The 20,938-nt window shown below is 44.9% G+C and overlaps 1 pseudogene; it reads right to left on the reverse strand.

The window, feature by feature from the left end:
• Positions 1 to 760: 760 nt before the first annotated feature.
• Positions 761 to 3,169, reverse strand: LOC123483359 (annotated as a pseudogene).
• Positions 3,170 to 20,938: the final 17,769 nt, after the last annotated feature.

Here is a 20,938-nt window from a genome sequence, read left to right on the forward strand (position 1 = left end):
ATCGATTGGGTTGAGGTCAGGGCTCTGTGCAGGCCAGTCAAGTTCTTCCACACCGATCTCGACAAACCGTTTCAGTATGGACCTCGCTTTGTGCACAGGGGCATTGTCAAGCTGAAACAGGAAAGGGCCTTCTCCAAACTGTTGCCACAAAGTTGGAAGCACAGAATCGTCTAGAGTGTCATTGCATGCTGTATGACCATCCGCAATCTGATTGAATAACTGGCCTGAATCTGTGAGCCACCTGGAGTAGTTGGAGTGCAGTCGAAGATGTAGCACGTATGCAACCAGAACACAGCCCAGATACAGATATACGGTATATCCCATGCTTTATTGAACAAGATATTTCCCATGGGAGAAATTGTGAGGCTTTTCTGATGACGCTCTCCTACCTGACTGAAGCTCCTCCCACACTGGGAGCCTCCTGTGTGCGTTAGCTATAGAGATGGATAGAGGGCGCACCTGGACAAAGCTTGTTTTAGCATGGGCAGCACCATTGAGGGTTTTCACCATTTTGAAGTGGTCAACTGGGTGGGACTTACTATGTGTTAAGGAAGGATCGCATAATTCCATCCAGGTCAACAGGAGGGGGTCAACCAATGAATTACACCCTGCGCTAACATTCCATAACTGCAGGTAGCAGTAAATCACCAGCCTTGGCATTGTACCTGTTCAGAATTTTTACTCAACACTTTTTTTGTTGTTGTTTTATTTGTACTTTTTTTGTTAAAAATAAATGCACTGTTGGTTAAGGGCTGTAAGTAAGCATTTCACTGTAATGTCTGCACCTGTTGTATTCGGCGCATGTGACCAATAAAATTTGATTTGATTTGAATATACACACTACAGCACATTAGGTGGTGGTATTCAAGTTGAGTTCATTTGTGAAGTTCCAATACACTCATAGAAGTAAAAGAAGATGAAGCTAGCCCTCAACGGTGCTGCCCATGACCATGCTGTCACAGAATACGCCATTGCAAGGATAGGTGTGAATTTCCAGAGTTAGCTATGTATCCTCACTTCACGTCACTCTCCTCTCCCTCAACATCTTCCTCTTTTCCCTCCTCCTTCTCCTCCTCCTCCTCTTCCTTGACAATCACATTGAAAGCACAGGCAGACTTCTCTCCAATGTGTATTCTCTCATGACTTTTAAGACTTCTTAGCTGAGTGAATCCACCCCCACACTGAGAGCAGTGGTAAAGCTTCTCCCCTGTATGTATTCTCTGATGTTTCTTAAGGTTTCCTGGTTGACTGAAACTCTTCCCACAAAGAGAGCAGTGGTAAGGCTTCTCCCCTGTATGTATTCTCTGGTGTTTCTTAAGGTTTCCTGGCTGACTGAAACTCTTCCCACAAAGAGAGCAGTGGTAAGGCTTCTCCCCTGTATGTATTCTCTGATGTTCCTTAAGGCTTCCTGAATAATTGAAGCTCTTCTCACATTGGGTGCAATCGTAAGGCTTCTTTCCACTATGTACTTTGTCATGTCTCTTAAGGTTTACCTTCTCACGACCACGGCCAGGTAGTCTTGATGTATCTGGGTCAACTGCACCACTATTGTCCTCCTCTTCCTCAGCTTCTCTCTTTACCTCCTCTTTGACTTCCCTCTCACCATCCTCCTCTTTGACAATCACATTGAGAGTACAGTCACCATCTTCCTCTTTGACAATCACATTGAGAGTACCGTCACCCTCCTCCTCTTTGACAATCACATTGAGATTACAGGTAGGTTTCCCTCCAATGTGTATTCTCTGATGACTGTTAAGATTTCTTAGCTGAGTGAATCCCTCCCCACACTGAGAGCAGTGGTAAGGCTTCTCCCCTGTATTCATTCTCTGATCTTTAAGGCTTCCTGAAATGATTGAAGCTCTTCCCACGTGTGGTGTAGTGGTAAGGCTTCTCTCCACTGTGTAATCTCTCATGTCTCTTAAGGTTTGCTTGCTCACTGAAACCCCTCCCACATTGGGAGCAGTGGAAAGGTTTCTCTCCTGTGTGTACTCTTTGATGATTCTTTAGATTACCTGAGGAAGTAAAATTCTTCCCACATTGAGGGCAGTGGTAAGGCTTCTCTCCACTGTGTGCTCTCTGATGATTCTTTAGATTTCCTGCAAAACAAAAATTAATTCCGCACAGAGAGCAGTGGTAAGGCTTCTCCCCTGTATGTATTCTCTGATGTTTCTTAAGGTTTCCTGGTTGACTGAAACTCTTCCCACAAAGAGAGCAGTGAAAAGGCTTCTCCCCTGTATGTACTCTTTGATGTTCCTTAAGACTTCCAGAACGATTGAAGCTCTTCCCACATTGGGTGCAGTGGTAAGGCTTCTCTCCACTATGTACCTTCTCATGACTCGTGAGGTTGAATTTTTCACTGAAACCCTTCCCACATGTGGTACAGTGGAATGTTCTCTCTCCAGTGTGTACTTTTTGATGAATCTTTAGATTATTTGAGGAACTGAAACTCTTTCCACATTTAGGACAGGGGTAACGACCACGACCAGGTAGTCTTGATGTATCTGGGTCAACTACACCACTAGTTTCCTCCTCTTCCTTAACTTCTCTCTTTTCCTCATCAATTTCCTTCCCATCCTCCTCCTCTTTGACAATCACATTGAAAGTACAGGCAGGCTTCTTTCCACTGTGGGATCTCTGATGATTTTTCAGGTCTCCTGCTCGACTGAAAATCTTTCCGCACAGAGAGCAGTGGTAAGGCTTCTCCCCTGTATGTATTCGCTGATGTTTCTTAAGGTTTACTTTCTCACTGAAACTCTTCCCAAATGCTGAGCTGTGGAAAGGTTTCTCTCTAGTGTGTACTCTTTGATGATTCTTTAGATTAGTTGAGGAACTGAAATTCTTCTCACATTGAGGGGACAGGGGTAACTCCCACGGCCAGATAGTCTTGATGCTGTGGAACTGGGCTCGTTGTCTGAGTCTGGGTTGGGGCTCTCTCCTGTAATAATATCAACAGATACAGAGTAAGAAACAGACTGAGAGAAACAAAAGCTTTTAGCTTAACAATGCAGGATTCAACATTAATTTGGATTAACAGAGTATTTAAAGAAAGACTTTGCAAGGGGCTTGTTGCATTGCATCACACATAGATAATGCCATTGTCAAATTACAATGCATTGCGCAATGGTCGGTAGCCATTTTTGTCTTGTCACTCTCCTTCCCTCTTACCCATACAGAAGCCTGAGGGGTAAACTACAAAGCAGAATCAATGAGTTAGCCAGCTAACTACCCTAAATATTCAGAAATTACTTTGTCTTGTTTAGAAAGGTAAGCTTGAAATTGGCATATGTCTAATTGACTCAACAACCAAAAACATATCTAAGTTAACTATTTCTTAAATGAACCAGAAAATCTAGTTATTTGGGTTGTTTATCAAAGTTAGCTGGCTAGCTCATTGATACTGCTTTGTAGTGTACCTCTCTGAACCAAAGAGGATGTTAGCCTGAATTTACCTGAGTCAACTGAGTCCCTGTCCTCCTCTCTCTCTTCCTCCTCCCCCTCATCGATTTCTCTCTCCTCCTCCTCCTCTTTGACAATCACATTGAGTTCCAGTGTTTGACTGCAGTCCCCCAGCTTCACTGACAGCATCTCTGGACCCCGCTGTGAGCTCCTCTGGGCTGGAACTCCACAGCCAGAACCTGGTTCAGACATGGTAGGCTAGAGGTGGATCTAAAAGAGGAGACCCAAAGAGTTCTGGGTGATTTTCACAAACCTAGATCGTGGTATAAATCCAGAAAAGACAACAAAAAGGTATCCAAGGTAACAGAGTGATGCTGAGACTCAGAGTCGAAAAGGCTATGAGTAAAAAAGCATATTCAGTTCATATTCATATTACTAATATATGATTCACTCAGTGATTGAAATTACGACCTCATCCTCAGTAGCCTATTCCAACATTTGCCTACAGGCTATTAGGCAACACAAGCATTTTCTTGTGTTAGAATTAGGGGCAATTTCAAGGTAACAGAGTGATGCTGACACACAGAGTTGTCACTTTACTAAAACCCAATGAATGCAAAGTTAAACAAACCATGCAACTCTATGCACAAGGACTACTTTTAACAATTTACACTGACAATTCTACAAAGTTTGGTAACAATGACGGCACAAACGGCACCAACCATCATTCTGTTACCAAACTTTGTATCTGCACTGTTCTTCAAGTGAATGTGTTTTTATATCATTTTCAGTGGAAGTAGTTTACAATTGTTTGGTTTAATTCCATTCATTCGTATGAAGTTTAAGAATTATAGAATGTTGAACAATGTTCATCCACTAGGAGCAGGGGTATAGTGTTGAGAGTCTTGATCGTCAACACACCAAAACAAGAGCAACAGTATGGTGTCTTTTAATAGTCAATGTATACAATCACTCACTGTGATATAGCTTCACACTGGTAACACTCAATTAAAATAATAAAGAGCAGTGGACTGGTTTCTCCAACCATCAGCATTAAACGCTCAATAACAAACAGAAGTTTTCCCAAAACCACATTCAGTATTCAGCAAGGAGTAACAAAGTATTTCTCACACTCGGTAACCCTCAATAACCAATACCAAAACACAAGTTAGTGAAATATTAAAACAGTCATTCAACATAAACTTGTAGATAATCTGATTGTAGATAAACTGGAATTGAGTCACAAATAAAACTGGAATTGAGTCGCAAATTTAATGATGGTGTTGGAGTTGTGCGCGGCCACACAGTCGTGGGAGTACAGGAGGGGACTAAGCACGCACCCCTGAGAGGACCCCGTGTTGAGGGTCAGCGTGGCGGATGTGTTGTTGCCTACCCTCACCACCTGGGGGCGGCCCGTCAGGAAGTCCAGGATCCAGATGCAGAGGGAGGTGTTTAATCCCAGGGCCCTTAGCTTGGTGATGAGCTTGGAGGGCACTGTGGTGTTGAATGCTGAGATGCAGTCAACGAACAACATTTTCACGTGTTCATTTTGTCCAAGTGGGAAAGGGCAGTGTGGAGCGCAATAGAGATTGGGTCATTTGTGGAACTGTTGGGGCGGTATGTGAATTGGAGTGAGCCATGACCAGCCTAAAAATGTCAGTCCTACGTGGTGATAGTCATTTAGACAGGTTACCTTGGCGTTCTTGTGCAGAAGGACTATGGTGGTCTGCATGAAACATATAGGTATTACAGACTGGGTCAGGGAGCTGTTGAAAATGTCAGTGCCAGCTGGTCAGCGCATGCTCTGCGTATGCGTCCTGGTAATCAGTCTGGCCCTGCGGCCTTGTGAATGTTAACCTATTTAAAAGGTCTTACTCACATCGGCTAAGGAGAACGTGATCACACAGTCTTCCAGAAAAGTTGGTGCTTTCATGCATGGTTCAGTGTTGACAGTGGACTACAGGAAACGGAGGGCCGAGCACATCCCATTCACCTCGGTGTCCACATCACTAAGGAACTATCATGGTCCAAACACACCAATGCAGTTGTGACGAGGGAATGACAACGCCTCTTCCTCCTCAACAGGCTGAAAAGATTTGGCATGGGAACTCAGATCCTCAAAACGTTCTACAGCTGCACCATTGAGAGTATCTTGACTGGCTGCATCACCACTTGGTATGGCAACTGCTTGGCATCCGACCGCAAGGCACTACAGAGGGTAGTACGTACGGCCCAGCTCCCTGCCATCCAGGACCTCTATACCAGGCCGTGTTAGAGGAAGGCCCTAAAAATTGTTAATTTGTGGATTTTCTTCCTTCTTAATGCGTTTGAGCCAATCAGTTGTATTGTGACAAGGTAGGGGGGTATACAGAAGATAGCCCTATTTGGTAAAAGACCAAGTCCATATTATGGCAAGAACAGCTCAAATAACCAAAGAGAAACGATAGACACGAAGGTCAGTCAATCCGGAAAATGTCAAGAACCTTGAACGTTTCTTCAAGTGCAGTCACAAAAACAATCAAGTGCTATGATGAAACTGGCTCTCATGAGAACCGCCACAGGAATGGAAGACCCAGAGTTACCTCTGCTGCAGAGGATAAGTTAGAGTTACCAGCCTCAGAAATCGGCAATTAACTGCACCTCAGATTGCAGCCCAAATAAATGCTTCACAGAGTTCAAGTAACAGACACATCTCAACATCAACTGTTGAGAGGTGAATCAGGCATTCATGGCTGAATTGCTGCAAAAAAAAACTACTAAAGGACACCAATAATAAGAAGAGACTTGCTTGGACCAACAAACGCGAGCAATGGACATTAGACCGGTGGAAATCTGTCCTTTGGTCTGATGAGTCCAAATTTGAGATTTTTTGTTCCAACCGCTGTGTCTTTGTGAGAGCGCAGAGCAGGTGAACGGATTATAAAAATAAAATAAAAAAAAGTTGATTTAAGCTGATTGGCCACTCTTTAAGGGCCGCGGAATGAGCAGCGACGCTCCTCTGGGTGTAAACTCAGTGGATTTGGAAACTAGAAATGCTCCTGAGTAGAATGGACAGCCATTTTACTGCAGCACAACGTACAGATAATTGTGTACGGTGCAACAAATGATAGGAGTACACACACAAAAAACATTGTTGACCATTTAGGCTTGCAAATATTAACAAATAAAATCACATATCTTATAGAAATACATTTATTATTTGTATAACAAGTATAAAATATATAGATAATTCTGCACATTCGCACTAATTATTAATTTACAAAGTATACACTCCAAGATGGCGTAGAGGTGTCCTTGTGTAAATAGCCAGTTTTTTTTGTTTTTTGTCTATTTTGTATATATTTCTCAATTTGACTTTTCATTCTTTAACTAAATATACTTTCCTGCAACCCACCTCACCCAACGTGGAAAGGATTATATTATTTCTTTATAACTTTTATCAAGAACCTTTAGCTGATACTAGTCTAGCTGCAACCGAATGGCTACTTGCATTTAGCCACCGTTAGCGTCTTCACCATTGTCCGGGGCCTGCACTACCCACCAGCCAGCTCTAGCTTGGACAATTTGTCGGCCAGTCTGCACAGCGTGCTATCGACCCAGAGCATATCGGATTTTCTGCCGGAATCACTGGACCCTAGCGCCGGATCATCGCAACCAGCTAGCTGCAACCAAATGGCTGTTGTAGTTGGCTAATTACCATTGTCCATTAGCAAGCACCAGTTATCATTGAGCTAGCCTCAAGCCAGGCCCATCTCCCGGCTATCTACCTCTCTGTCAACCGGACGGGACCTCCTAGTGTTGACACGGAGCCCCGCCGATCCAACACGACTGGTTTGCCGATTAAATCGTCTGATGTGGTTTCAACAGGCTTCCCGTTACGACGTTGACCACGAAGATCCATCTGCTAGCCCCGGCCCGCTAGCACAAGCAAGCCGGGCCTCTTGCTCGCCAGTGCTGTAGCAGCCCCCGAACTACCTCCGAACTCTCTTATTGCTGTTCACCGGACCTTATGATAACTCAGCTATACAGCTGATGCCTGCTGGACTGTTCCTTTATACGGTACCACATCCTGTTTATGTTTAGCCTCAGCCCAAACTTTGTCGCCATTACCAGCTGTTGTCTTAGCTCACTCGAATAACACCTGTGATTGCTTTATGCCTCTCTCCCATGTCAATATGCCTTGCTTATTGCTGTTTCGGTTATTTCTTATTGTACTATTTCACTGTAGAGCCCCCAGCCCAGCTCAACCTGCCTTAGACAGCTCCTTTGTCCCACCCCCCATACATGCGGAGACCGACTCAATCAGTGCCTCCAGTGATGCTATCTCATTCATCGTTACCCAACGCTTAGGTTTACCTCCACTGTACTCATATCCTTCCATATCCTTGTCTGTACATAATGCCCTGAATCTATTCTTCCATACCCGGAAATCTGCCCCTTTTTTTCTCTGTACCCAACGCACTAGAAGACCAGTACTTAAAGCCTTTAGCCGTATCCTTATTCTAGTCCTCCTCTGTTCCTCTGGTGATGTAGAGGTTAACCCAGGCCCTGTAGCCACCAGTATCACTCCTACTCCCCAGGCGTTATCATTTGTTGACTTCTGTAACCGTAAAAGCCTTGTTTTTTTGCACGTTAACATCCGAAGCCTCCTCCCTAAGTTTGAGTTATTCACTGCGTTAGCACACTCCGCCAACCCTGATGTTCTAGCAGTGTCTGAATCCTGGCTTAGGAAGGCCACAAAAAAATCAGAAATGTCCATCCCCAAATACAACATTTTCCGTCTCGATAGAACTGCCAAAGGGGTTGGGGTTGCAATCTACTGTAGAGATAGCCTGCAGAGCTCTATCAAACTATCCATGTCTGTGCCCAAACAGTTTGAGCTTCTCCTTCTAAAAATCCACCTTTCCAGAGATAAGTCTCGCACTGTTGCCGCTTGCTACAGACCCCCCTCAGCCCCGAGCTGTGCCCTGGACACCATATGTGAACTGATTGCCCCCCATCTATCCTCAGAGCTCGTACTGCTTGGTGACCTAAACTGGTATATGCTTAACACCCCGGCCAACCTACAATCTAAACTAGATACCCTCAATCTCACACAAATTATCAACGAACCTACCAGGTACAACCCAAAATCTGTAAACATGGGCACCCTCATAGATATCATCCTGACTAATTTACCCTCTAAATACACCTCTGCTGTCTTCAACCAGGATCTCAGCGATCACTGCCTTATTGCCTGCGTCCGTAATGAGTCCGCGGTCAAACGACCACCCCTCATCACTGTCAAACGCTCCCTAAAACACTTTAGCGAGCAGGCCTTTCTAATTGACCTGGCCTGGGTATCCTGGATGGATATTTACAGTGGGGAAAAAAAGTATTTAGTCAGCCACCAATTGTGCAAGTTCTCCCACTTAAAAAGATGAGAGAGGCCTGTAATTTTCATCATAGGTATACGTCAACTATGACAGACAAAATGAGAAAAGAAAATCCAGAAAATCACATTGTAGGATTTTTTATGAATTTATTTGCAAATTATGGTGGAAAATAAGTATTTGGTCAATAACAAAAGTTTCTCAATTCTTTGTTATATACCCTTTGTTGGCAATGACACAGGTCAAACGTTTTCTGTAAGCCTTCACAAGGTTTTCACACACTGTTGCTGGTATTTTGGCCCATTCCTCCACGTAGATCTCCTCTAGAGCAGTGATGTTTTGGGGCTGTCGCTGGGCAACACGGACTTTCAACTCCCTCCAAAGATTTTCTATGGGGTTGAGATCTGGAGACTGGCTAGGCCACTCCAGGACCTTGAAATGCTTCTTACGAAGCCACTCCTTCGTTGCCCGGGCGGTGTGTTTGGGATCATTGTCATGCTGAAAGACCCAGCCACGTTTCATCTTCAATGCCCTTGCTGATGGAAGGAGGTTTTCACTCAAAATCTCACGATACATGGCCCCATTCATTCTTTCCTTTACACGGATCAGTCGTCCTGGTCCCTTTGCAGAAAAACAGCCCCAAAGCATGATGTTTCCACCCCCATGCTTCACAGTAGGTATGGTGTTCTTTGGATGCAACTCAGCATTCTTTGTCCTCCAAACACGACGAGTTGAGTTTTTACCAAAAAGTAATATTTTGGTTTCATCTGACCATATGACATTCTCCCAATCCTCTTCTGGATCATCCAAAAGCAAACTCCAGACGGGCTTGGACATGTACTGGCTTAAGCAGGGGGACACGTCTGGCACTGCAGGATTTAAGTCCCTGGCGGCGTAGTGTGTTACTGATGGTAGGCTTTGTTACTTTGGTCCCAGCTCTCTGCAGGTCATTCACTAGGTCCCCCCGTGTGGTTCTGGGATTTTTGCTCACCGTTCTTGTGATCATTTTGACCCCACGGGGTGAGATCTTGCATGGAGCCCCAGATCGAGGGAGATTATCAGTGGTCTTGTATGTCTTCCATTTCCTAATAATTGCTCCCACAGTTCATTTCTTCAAACCAAGCTGCTTACCTATTGCAGATTCAATCTTCCCAGCCTGGTGCAGGTCTACCATTTTGTTTCTGGTGTCCTTTGACAGCTCTTTGGTCTTGGCCATAGTGGAGTTTGGAGTGTGACTGTTTGAGGTTGTGGACAGGTGTCTTTTATACTGATAACAAGTTCAAACAGGTGCCATTAATACAGGTAACGAGTGGAGGACAGAGGAGCCTCTTAAAGAAGAAGTTACAGGTCTGTGAGAGCCAGAAATCTTGCTTGTTTGTAGGTGACCAAATACTTATTTTCCACCATCATTTGCAAATAAATTCATTAAAAATCCTACAATGTACTTTTCTGGATTTTTTTTCTCAATTTGTCAGTCATTGTTGACGTGTACCTATGATGAAAATTACAGGCCTCTCTCATCTTTTTAAGTGGGAGAACTTGCACAATTGGTGGCTGACTAAATACTTTTTTTCCCCACTGTACCTCATTCCGTCAGTAGAGGATGCCTGGTTGTTCTTTAAAAGTGCTTTCCTCTCAATCTTAAATAAGCATGCCCCATTCAAAAAATGCAGAACTAAGAACAGATATAGCCCCTGGTTCTCCTCAGACTTGACTGCCCTTGACCAGCACAAAAACATCCTGTGGCGTACTGCATTAGCATCGAACACCCCCCCCCCCCCCCCCCGATATGCAACTTTTCAGGGAAGTCAGGAACCAATATACACAATCAGTTAGGAAAGCAAAGGCTAGCTTTTTCAAACAGAAATGTGCATCCTGTAGCACTAACTCCAAAAAGTTTTGGGACACTGTAAAGTCCATGGCGAATAAGAGCACCTCCTCCCAACTGCCCACTGCACTGAGGCTAGGAAATACTGTCACCACCGATAAATCTACATTAATCGAGAATTTCAACAAGCCTTTTGCTACGGCTGGCCATGCTTTCCACCTGGCTACCACTACCCCGGCCACCAGCTCTGTACCCTCCGCTGCAACTTGCCCATGCCCCCCCCCCCTCCCGCTTCTCCTTTACACAAATTCAGACAGCTGATGTTCTGAAAGAGCTGAAAAATATGGACCCCTACAAATCAGCTGGGCTAGACAATCTGGACACTTTCTTTCTAAAATTAGCTGCCGAAATTGTCGCAACCACTATTACTAGCCTGTTCAACCTCTCTTTCGTAACGTCTGAGATCCCCAGAGATTGGAAAGCTGCCGCTGTCATCCCCCTCTTCAAAGGGGGTGACACTCTAGATCCAAACTGTTACAGACCTATATCCATCCTGCCCTGCCTTTTTTAAGTTTTTGAAAGCTAAGTTAACAAACAGATCACCGACCATTTCGAATCCCACCGTACCTTCTCCGCTATGCAATCCGGTTTCCGAGCTGGTCATGGGTGCACCTCAGCCACGCTCAAGGTCCTAAACGATATTATAACCGCGATCGATAAAAGACAGTTCTGCGCAGCCGTCTTCATCGACCTGGCCAAGGCTTTCGACTCTGTCAACCACCGCATTCTTATTGGCAGACTAAATAGCCTTGGTTTCTCAAATGACTGCCTCGCCTGGTTCACCAACTACTTCTCAGATAGAGTTCAATGTGTCAAATTGGAGGGCCAGTTGTCTGGACCTCTGGCAGTCTCTATGGGGGTGCCACAGGGTTCAATTCTCGGGCCGACTCTATTCTCTGTGTATATCAGTGATGTTGCTCTTGCTGCTGGTGACGCTCGGATCTACATCTATGCGGACGACACCATTTTGTATACATCTCGCCCTTCATTGGACACTGTGTTAACAAACCTCCAAACGAGATTCAACGCCATACAACACTCCTTCCGTAGCCTCCAACTGCTCTTAAACACTAGTAAAACTAAATGCATGCTCTTCAACCGAACGCTGCTTGCACCCGCTCACCCGACTAGAATCACTTCTCTCGACGGGTCTGACCTAGAGTATGTGTACAACTACAAATACCTAGGTGTCTGGTTAGACTGTAAACTCTCCTTCCAGACTCACATTAAGCATCTCCAATCAAAAGTTAGATCTAGAATCGGCTTCCTATTTCGCAACAAAGCCTCCTTCACTCATGCTGCCAAACATGCCCTCGTAAAAACTGACTATCCTACCGATCCTTGACTTAGCGCGATGTCATTTTACGAAATAGCTTCCAACACTACTCAGCAAATTGGATGTATTCTATCACAAGCTGTGCCCATCGTTTGTCAACAAGCCCATATACTACCCACCATTGTGACCTGTACGCTCTTGTTGGCTGGCCCTCACTACATATTCGTCGCCAAACCCACTGGCTCCAGGTCATCTATAAATCACTGCTAGGCAACTCCCGTCTTATCTTAGTCTCACTGGTCACCATAGCAACACCCACCCGTAGTCTGCGCTCCAGCAGGTATATCTCACTGGTCATCCCCAAAGCCAACACCTCCTTTGGCCACCATTCCTTCCAGGTCTCTGCTGCACAATGCTGGAGAACTTGCACAATTGGTGGCTGACTAAATACTTTTTTCCCCACTGTACCTCATTCCGTCAGTAGAGGATGCCTGGTTGTTCTTTAAAAGTGCTTTCCTCTCAATCTTAAATAAGCATGCCCCATTCAAAAAATGCAGAACTAAGAACAGATATAGCCCCTGGTTCTCCTCAGACTTGACTGCCCTTGACCAGCACAAAAACATCCTGTGGCGTACTGCATTAGCATCGAACAACCCCCCTCGATATGCAACTTTTCAGGGAAGTCAGGAACCAATATACACAATCAGTTAGGAAAGCAAAGGCTAGCTTTTTCAAACAGAAATGTGCATCCTGTAGCACTAACTCCAAAAAGTTTTGGGACACTGTAAAGTCCATGGCGAATAAGAGCACCTCCTCCCAACTGCCCACTGCACTGAGGCTAGGAAATACTGTCACCACCGATAAATCTACATTAATCGAGAATTTCAACAAGCCTTTTGCTACGGCTGGCCATGCTTTCCACCTGGCTACCACTACCCCGGCCACCAGCTCTGTACCCTCCGCTGCAACTTGCCCATGCCCCCCTCCCGCTTCTCCTTTACACAAATTCAGACAGCTGATGTTCTGAAAGAGCTGAAAAATATGGACCCCTACAAATCAGCTGGGCTAGACAATCTGGACACTTTCTTTCTAAAATTAGCTGCCGAAATTGTCGCAACCACTATTACTAGCCTGTTCAACCTCTCTTTCGTAACGTCTGAGATCCCCAGAGATTGGAAAGCTGCCGCTGTCATCCCCCTCTTCAAAGGGGGTGACACTCTAGATCCAAACTGTTACAGACCTATATCCATCCTGCCCTGCCTTTTTTAAGTTTTTGAAAGCTAAGTTAACAAACAGATCACCGACCATTTCGAATCCCACCGTACCTTCTCCGCTATGCAATCCGGTTTCCGAGCTGGTCATGGGTGCACCTCAGCCACGCTCAAGGTCCTAAACGATATTATAACCGCGATCGATAAAAGACAGTTCTGCGCAGCCGTCTTCATCGACCTGGCCAAGGCTTTCGACTCTGTCAACCACCGCATTCTTATTGGCAGACTAAATAGCCTTGGTTTCTCAAATGACTGCCTCGCCTGGTTCACCAACTACTTCTCAGATAGAGTTCAATGTGTCAAATTGGAGGGCCAGTTGTCTGGACCTCTGGCAGTCTCTATGGGGGTGCCACAGGGTTCAATTCTCGGGCCGACTCTATTCTCTGTGTATATCAGTGATGTTGCTCTTGCTGCTGGTGACGCTCGGATCCACCTCTATGCGGACGACACCATTTTGTATACATCTGGCCCTTCATTGGACACTGTGTTAACAAACCTCCAAACGAGATTCAACGCCATACAACACTCCTTCCGTAGCCTCCAACTGCTCTTAAACACTAGTAAAACTAAATGCATGCTCTTCAACCGAACGCTGCTTGCACCCGCTCACCCGACTAGAATCACTTCTCTCGACGGGTCTGACCTAGAGTATGTGTACAACTACAAATACCTAGGTGTCTGGTTAGACTGTAAACTCTCCTTCCAGACTCACATTAAGCATCTCCAATCAAAAGTTAGATCTAGAATCGGCTTCCTATTTCGCAACAAAGCCTCCTTCACTCATGCTGCCAAACATGCCCTCGTAAAACTGACTATCCTACCGATCCTTGACTTCGGCGATGTCATTTACAAAATAGCTTCCAACACTACTCAGCAAATTGGATGTATTCTATCACAGTGCCATCCGTTTTGTCAACAAAGCCCCATATACTACCCACCATTGTGACCTGTACGCTCTTGTTGGCTGGCCCTCACTACATATTCGTCGCCAAACCCACTGGCTCCAGGTCATCTATAAATCACTGCTAGGCAACTCCCCGTCTTATCTTAGCTCACTGGTCACCATAGCAACACCCACCCGTAGTCTGCGCTCCAGCAGGTATATCTCACTGGTCATCCCCAAAGCCAACACCTCCTTTGGCCACCATTCCTTCCAGGTCTCTGCTGCCAATGACTGGAACGAACTGCAAAAATCTCTGAAGCTGGAGACTCTTATCGCCCTCACTAACTTTAGGCGTCAGTTGTCAGAGCAGCTTACCGATCACTGCACCTGTACACAGCCCATCTGAAATTAGCCCACCCAACTACCTCATCCCCATATTGTTATTTATTTTGCTAATTTGCACCCCAGTATCTCTATTTGCACATCTATCAATTCCAGTGTTAATACGAAATTGTAACTATTTTGCACTATGGCCTATTTATTGCCTTACCTCCATAATTTACTACATTCGCACATACTGTATATATATTTTCTGTTGTATTTCTGACTTTATGTTTTGTTTACCCCATATGTACAGTGGGGGAAAAAAGTATTTAGTCAGCCAACAATTGTGCTAGTTCTCCCACTTAAAAAGATGAGAGAGGCCTGTAATTTTCATCATAGGTACACGTCAACTATGACAGACAAAATTAGGAAAAAAAATCCAGAAAATCACATTGTAGGATTTTTTATGAATTTATTTGCAAATTATAGTGAAAAATAAGTATTTGGTCAATAACAAAAGTTTCTCAATACTTTGTTATATACCCTTTGTTGGCAATGACACAGGTCAAACGTTTTCTGTAAGTCTTCACAAGGTTTTCACACACTGTTGCTGGTATTTTGGCCCATTCCTCCATGCATATCTCCTCTAGAGCAGTGATGTTTTGGGGCTGTCGCTGGGCAACACGGACTTTCAACTCCCTCCAAAGATTTTCTATGGGGTTGAGATCTGGAGACTGGCTAGGCCACTCCAGGACCTTGAAATGCTTCTTACGAAGCCACTCCTTCGTTGCCCGGGCGGTGTGTTTGGGATCATTGTCATGCTGAAAGACCCAGCCACGTTTCATCTTCAATGCCCTTGCTGATGGAAGGAGGTTTTCACTCAAAATCTCACGATACATGGCCCCATTCATTCTTTCCTTTACACGGATCAGTCGTCCTGGTCCCTTTGTAGAAAAACAGCCCCAAAGCATGATGTTTCCACCCCCATGCTTCACAGTAGGTATGGTGTTCTTTGGATGCAACTCAGCATTCTTTGTCCTCCAAACACGACGAGTTGAGTTTTTACCAAAAAGTTCTATTTTGGTTTCATCTACCATATGACATTCTCCCAATCCTCTTCTGGATCATCCAAATGCACTCTAGCAAACTTCAGACGGGCCTGGACATGTACTGGCTTAAGCAGGGGGACACGTCTGGCACTGCAGGATTTGATTCCCTGGCGGCGTAGTGTGTTACTGATGGTAGGCTTTGTTACTTTGGTCCCAGCTCTCTGCAGGTCATTCACTAGGTCCCCCCGTGTGGTTCTGGGATTTTGCTCACCGTTCTTGTGATCATTTTGACCCCACGGGGTGAGATCTTGCGTGGAGCCCCAGATCGAGGGAGATTATCAGTGGTCTTGTATGTCTTCCATTTCCTAATAATTGCTCCCACAGTTGATTTCTTCAAACCAAGCTGCTTACCTATTGCAGATTCAGTCTTCCCAGCCTGGTGCAGGTCTACAATTTTGTTTCTGGTGTCCTTTGACAGCTCTTTGGTCTTGGCCATAGTGGAGTTTGGAGTGTGACTGTTTGAGGTTGTGGACAGGTGTCTTTTATACTGATAACAAGTTCAAACAGGTGCCATTAATACAGGTAACGAGTGGAGGACAGAGGAGCCTCTTAAAGAAGAAGTTCCAGGTCTGTGAGAGCCAGAAATCTTGCTTGTTTGTAGGTGACCAAATACTTATTTTCCACCATAATTTGCAAATAAATTCATTAAAAATCCTACAATGTGATTTTCTGGATTTATCCAGATCCTCCTTAAGTCGTTATGAGTGTACTGATATAAGTAGGACACTATATTCTCCATTGAATACAGGCGGTTGACGTTAACAACCCTCATCGAATATTCAAAAAAGGATTACAATAATGAGATGTATCCACTAATTCAAAGAAAGAATAGGCGGGAGCTAGACAGCCCACCGTGCCGCTTTTGTGGACAACCACTCCAATTGTTAGGGCGGGTATCTTGTCAGTACATCCATAATCTTTGGTATACATGAGGGGACTCTTATTCTGAAGGATTCCAAAAGATCAGTGACCCGGAAGTACTTAGTTATTCTTGCCTGCGTCACAGCTGTATAATTTTGATGGAAACCCTTATTTTGCTTATGTTGACATTCCTTCTTAATTTGCTTGAAAACATTATGGAAAAAGGGTTATGCCTTGATCAAACCAACATTTTGCGCAATGACACTGTAGGGGTGTTGGAGGCGTTGGGATTATGCCTTGATCACACCAACAGTGTTTTGCGCAAAATGGTAAGCAGCATCATCTGGAGATGTGTGCAACAAAAGTTCAACATTCACCTTCTGCTACCATTTCTGTCAAGCCGTCTACGCATACAGTTTGACGCATGTGGATAAATTCAACATATGCACCAAACAGAACGCACTGCCTCTGCAAAGCAACGCAGCGTCCCATTGGAAATGAATGTACTTCAGGTGTACCAACATATATTGACACTGTCGATGTGATCAAGGCGTTAGCTGTATGCATAAACCTGTAGCCGGGTAGTTTAGCAACGGTTAGTCCAGCTAATTTGGATAGAGAGATAACTAGATAGTTAAACCAAATATTTGGTATAACTAACCTCCCTGTTGCTAAACAATGAGCAGCCGGTTAGCTAGCTAGCTAATTCCTCGCTACAGTCATTTTACTCACGATGAGACGACAGCTGGCTAACTAGGTACTAAATGAAAGTCACACTTCCACCGTTACCCTGAAATGAAGTTAGCATCCTAGCTAGCTAACTACACAAATGGATTGGACGGGAGATGTGTAGCTAGCTTGCTAACGGCTACCTGGCTAATCGCTAACGGCTAGCTAGCTGGGATAACAACAAAGCCAGGCCTCGACAACCACTACCGTTTCATCATGGAATGCGTTGGTTTACAGACCGTGCTACAAGCGTCATTTTAAAATGTTAGAAATGTGCAATACATTACCTGAAACTGATTTCCTCTAGCTAACTGTTTGGCAGAAAATAACTGCCAAGGAGGATGGTGAGATCTCCTAGAGCAAGTGGAAAAAATGTATCCACTTTCCGAGTGCGTTTGGTCTGAATTATGAGATGCTGCAGGAAATGTTCGTGAGCGTCATTTCAGCGTAGTCATTGTGCATGTTTTGCTGGCCTCTCTTGTTCAATCCAATACTTACTTGTGCTAAATTAGGATATTATACTGAATTAAATCAACCAGCCTCGGAGGGAAACTTCAACATGTATTTTCTTCTTCTCTGGGTTTTATGGCGGACTACATCCAAAAGTTGTATTGCCGCCACCAACTGGACAGTTTGAAACCACAAAATATATAAAATAAAAATAAATCCATACTTAGCGATACTAACTTACTCCATCCACCCTAATAAAAATAATACATTGCCAAAACAAACAAAACTCAAATTTCTTCCTTCTTTTAGTTCTCAGTCTCTAGGACCTGAGAGAGATACAGCTTTTGCCAATATTCCATGTAACAAAAGAAAACCCATACATTTTACATTTACATTTACGTCATTTAGCAGACGCTCTTATCCAGAGCGACTTACAAATAGGTGCATTAACCTTATAGCCAGTGGGATCACCACTTTACAATGTTTTTTTTAGTTTTTTAGTTTTTGGGTTGGGGTTTGGGTTGGGGTAAGGGGGGGTAGAAGGATTACTTTATCCTATCCCAGGTATTCCTTAAAGAGGTGGGGTTTCAAATGTCTCCGGAAGGTGGTGAGTGACTCCGCAGTTCTGGCGTCGTGAGGGAGCTTGTTCCACCATTGGGGTGCCAGAGCAGCGAACAGTTTTGACTGGGCTGAGCGGGAACTATGCTTCCGCAGAGGTAAGGGAGCCAGCAGGCCAGAGGTGGATGAACGCAATGCCCTCGTTTGGGTGTATGGACTGATCAGAGGCTGAAGGTACGGAGGTGCCGTGCCCCTCACAGCTCCGTAGGCAAGCACCATGGTCTTGTAGCAGATGCGAGCTTCAACTGGAAGCCAGTGCAGTGTGCGGAGGAGCGGGGTGACGTGAGAGAACTTGGGAAGGTTGAACACCAGACGGGCTGTGGCATTCTGGATGAGTTGTAGAGGTTTAATGGCACAGGCAGGGAGCCCAGCCAACAGCGAGTTGCAGTAATCCAGACGGGAGATGACAAGTGCCTGGATTAGGACCTGTGCCGCTTCCTGTGTAAGGCCGAATGTTGTAGGGCATGAACCTACAGGATCGGGTCACCGCCTTGATGTTAGCGGAGAACGACAGGGTGTTGTCCAGGGTCACGCCAAGGCTCTTCGCACTCTGGGAGGAGGACACAACGGAGTTGTCAACCGTGATGGCGAGATCATGGAACAGGCAGTCCTTCCCCGGGAGGAAGAGCAGCTCCGTCTTGCCAAGGTTCAGCTTGAGGTGGTGATCCGTCATCCATACTGATATGTCTGCCAGACATGCAGAGATGCGATTCGCCACCTGGTTATCAGAAGGGGGAAAGGAGAAGATTAGTTGTGTGTCGTCAGCGCAGCAATGATAGGAGAGGCCATGTGAGGATATGACAGAGCCAAGTGACTTGGTGTATAGGGAGAATAGGAGAGGGCCTAGAACTGAGCCCTGGGGGACACCAGTGGTGAGAGCACGTGGTGCGGAGACAGCTTCTCGCCACGCCACTTGGTAGGAGCGACCGGTCAGGTAGGACGCAATCCAAGAGTGAGCCGCGTTGGAGATGCCCAGCTCGGAGAGGGTGGAGAGGAGGATCTGATGGTTCACAGTATCAAAGGCAGCAGACAGGTCTAGAAGGACAAGAGCAGAGGAGAGAGAGTTAGCTTTAGCAGTGCGGAGAGCCTCCGTGACACAGAGAAGAGCAGTCTCAGTTGAATGACCAGTCTTGAAACCTGACTGGTTTGGATCAAGAAGGTCATTCTGAGAGAGATAGCAAGAGAGTTGGCTAAAGACGGCACGCTCAATAGTTTTGGAGAGAAAAGAAAGAAGGGATACTGGTCTGTAGTTGTTGACATCAGAGGGATCGAGTGTTGGTTTTTTGAGAAGGGGTGCAACTCTCGCTCTCTTGAAGACGGAAGGGACATAGCCAGCGGTCAAGGATGAGTTGATCAGCGAGGTGAGGTAAGGGAGAAGGTCACCGGAGATGGTCTGGAGAAGAGAGGAGGGGATAGGGTCAAGCGGGCAGGTTGTTGGGCAGCCTGCCGTCACAAGTCGCAAGATTTTATCTGGAGAGAGAGGGGAGAAAGAAGTCAAAGCATAGGGTAGGGCAGTGTGAGCAGGACCAGCAGTGTCATTTGACTTAACAAACGAGGATCGGATGTCGTCAACCTTCTTTTCAAAATACATAATATCAAATCAAATTGTATTTGTCACATACACGTGTTTAGCAGATGTTATAGCGGGTGTAGCGAAATGCTTGTGCTTCTAGCTCCGACAGTGCAGTAATATCTAACAAGTAATATCTAACAATTTCACAACATATACCCAATACACACAAAACTAGTAAGGAATGGAATTTAAGAATATATACATATATGGACAAGCAATGACAGAGCGGCATGGACTAAGATACAGTAGAATATTATAGAATAGGATGCAGTATATACATACGAGATGAGTAGTGCAAGATATGTAAACATTATTAAAGTGACTAGTGTTCCATTTCTTAAAGTGGCCAGTGAAGAGTCCATGGTGGTAGATAAGCCTTCAATGCAGGATGCAGGGGTTGCTTTTCAACAAGATGATCCTTACATTTTAAAAAGGTTAAGGACTTTGTGGCCTTTATAGCAATGGTGATTAATGGAACTGCCAAGATGGGGAAAATATCTAGGAAGATAGAAATCATTGTGGTTGTGGCGGAGCGGTTCCTGGGGCTGAAAGATTTCTTGGCAAAAGGGTTCCATGGAATATGGTAAAAAGCCGTACCACCATCTCAGTAGATAATCCTGAACGAGTAGAGCAGAGACTGTGTGTAAAGTAGATAATCCTACATGAGTAGAGCAGAGACTGTGTGTAAATTAGATAATCCTGTACGAGTAGAGCAGAGACTGTGTGTAAAGTAGATAATCCACTCTCCATTCATCAAAAACATTATCCAGAGTAGCCTCTTCTCTGGGCAGCTGAACGAGTAGATCAGAGACTGTGTGTAAAGTAGATAATCCTACACGAGTAGATCAGAGACTGTGTGTAAAGTAGATAATACTGAACGAGTAGAGCAGAGACTGTGTGTAAAGTAGATAATCCTGAACGAGTAGAGCAGAGACTGTGTGTAAAGTAGATAATCCTGAACGAGTAGAGCAGAGACTGTGTGTAAAGTAGATAATCCTACACGAGTAGAGCAGAGACTGTGTGTAAAGTAGATAATACTGAACGAGTAGAGCAGAGACTGTGTGTAAAGTAGATAATCCTGAACGAGTAGATCAGAGACTGTGTGTAAAGTAGATAATCCTACACGAGTAGAGCAGAGACTGTGTGTAAATTAGATAATCCTGTACGAGTAGAGCAGAGACTGTGTGT

The sequence above is a fragment of the Coregonus clupeaformis genome, unplaced genomic scaffold, assembly GCF_020615455.1.
Source record: "Coregonus clupeaformis isolate EN_2021a unplaced genomic scaffold, ASM2061545v1 scaf0087, whole genome shotgun sequence".
NCBI classification, from domain to species: domain Eukaryota; kingdom Metazoa; phylum Chordata; class Actinopteri; order Salmoniformes; family Salmonidae; genus Coregonus; species Coregonus clupeaformis.